At 53.7% G+C, this 2,253-nt stretch overlaps 1 long non-coding RNA gene across 1 annotated transcript; it reads right to left on the reverse strand.

Annotated features, from left to right (window-relative positions):
* Positions 1 to 204: 204 nt before the first annotated feature.
* LOC120966975 (uncharacterized) lies at positions 205 to 1,428 on the reverse strand. Its single transcript, XR_005761037.3, has 2 exons — positions 1,180 to 1,428; positions 205 to 1,083 (listed from the first exon to the last, which is right to left on the reverse strand). It is a non-coding gene; the product is annotated as an uncharacterized lncRNA (long non-coding RNA).
* Positions 1,429 to 2,253: the final 825 nt, after the last annotated feature.

Consider the following 2,253-nt stretch of genomic DNA (forward strand, 5'->3'; position numbering starts at 1 on the left):
ACCCCAATCAACGGATCAGGAAAAAGACTCTCTAGTGCAGCCGATCAACGCGATCGGCAGACGAACCCTAGGTACGGGCGGCGCGGCCGCCGGCAGCGATCATGGAGACCGACCGCCCCGTGGGTGGCGTGGAGCGGAAGCGGCGGGCGACGGCTAGGGTTGGATCGATTAGCCTGATACCATGTTAAAAGGAAGAGAGAGGGATTGTTGGAATCATTGTTGTATTGCTTGAGCCTCGTGGGCACATATATAGGAGTACAATAATCAATTTGAAGTACAAGACAAGCCGGAACAAATACTAAACTATCTCGTCTTTTCTAATAATCAATATACTCAACACAAAGATCTAGAAAAACAAAAATAAGGGGACAAACACTAATGTCAAGAAACTCTCTGGTCACCATTCTATTTGTGCATACTTCTTAACCATCTCCGGGTCCTCCAACCGCTGAAGCGAAGACCAAGCATGAAAGGGGAATAAAAAAATTATCTTATCGAACAACATACAATATCATTGCAGCCATCATGACGAATACAGGTTTTGTATATAAATGCTTCAAGTCTTATTTTATTCCCTCATTGCAAATGTAAATGCTTCGAGCCCTTGCAATTTTTCATCAAAAAATGAGTTCCGCACCCTGTGTAAAATAGCATGCGTGTTGTATTCAACGAAAACTCGTGGGCGGAAATTATAGGTGAGATGAAAAAATTTCAAACAAGAGGGGGAGGAGTGGACGTACTTGGTGGGGGGGTTGGATCAAGGTGATGAGTGAAATGTTAGTTGGTGAAATACGAAATTTTAAGTCTTTTTAGATAAAATAAATAGAGATATGATTCATCCATTGAGGAAAAGGACTCAGGAGTCATTTCACACTGCCTAGTGACAAATGCCTCGAGATATGACAACATAGTTCTCAACGAAATGCTGCAAAGCATCTGCGTCGAAATATTAGATGACATTGACACACTTACTTATTTGGGTATGCCTAGCACAGCTTGAAAATGATTTGTGTTAAGAGTCCAGTGCTGTACTTGCCAAAGAGCTTCCTTTTTTGTGATTTCTGCTCGTCCTCGAGTAGGTAACTGATAAAAATTATAGATACGTTATAGATACGTTGGAGACGTATCATGATCAAATGCCTATATGACGAGGAAAACTAGGGACAGGCAAAAATATACCCTGGCGAAACGGGACAAGGGGATCCGGATGGAGCTGTACAGCGCGGCCCGGGCGTTTGGTTGGAGGGCTCGGGGCGTCCTGGGGGGAGGCGGACGAGGTCGTGGTCACGGCCGCGCTCGGGCTCCGGCGAGCGTCGGGGAGGCCGGAACGGTCGGAGGAGGTCGGGGATGGGTGGATTCGGGTGTGGGGTCCCGAATCCGGCGACGGCGGGGTCGGCGGTGCAGCAACGACGGCGACCGCGAGCTTGGCGGCGGCGGCTTGCTGTGAGAGAGAGAGAGAGAGAGAGAGAGAGAGAGAGAGAGAGAGAGAGCTCGTGAGGGAGAGGGAGAGCAGATGAGGAAGGGAAGGTGGGGGCGACGAGGACCTGGACAGGCGACGGCGACGCAGGCGGCGGGGACGAGCGGCGACCGGGGCGGCGAGGTCGGGCGCGGAGGCGGTGGAGGAGCTGCGGGCGCGGGGCGGTCCTGCGGCGTGCAGGCGGTGATGCAGGCTTGTCCGGGCCCAGATGGGCTCGGACAGGCCCCAATCTGGGCCACATGGGCCGCAGCAGCGGGAGGCGGTTGGGGACAGCGCGGGGACGCGTGGCGCCTCCTGATTGGCAGCGGGCAGCGGCTACGGCGGCACAGCTGGCGGCGCGGCCGATGGGGTGCGAGAAATGGCGGCAGTGGGTTTGTCCGGCACGGAAATGGAGGACGGAGGCGGCTAGAGGTAGGTGGAGGGGGTAGGCTGCCCAAAATGGAGAGGGGGTGTCCATATATAGCAAGAGGGGCTAGGGTTGGGTGTTTTTTGGAGGGTTCGGAGCCCTACGATCGCGATCCGACGGATCCGATCGAGGGGGCGGTTAGGCAGGCCTAGGAGGGCTGCAGGTGGGCTGTGTAGGAGGGCTTGGGCTGAGGGGAGAGAGGAGAAGTGCAGCCCGACAAGGGTTTCCGGACACCGAAAACGTCCGACGTTTGACCGGCTATATTGCCACTATATGTTTAACTGTTGGGCTATCAAACGGACTCCGAATGCGACGAAATTTGGCAGGCGGTCTACCTACAACATAACAAGACCGCACACCAACTTTCATC

This window comes from Aegilops tauschii, chromosome 1 (genome assembly GCF_002575655.3).
Source record: "Aegilops tauschii subsp. strangulata cultivar AL8/78 chromosome 1, Aet v6.0, whole genome shotgun sequence".
Taxonomy (NCBI): Eukaryota; Viridiplantae; Streptophyta; class Magnoliopsida; order Poales; family Poaceae; genus Aegilops; species Aegilops tauschii.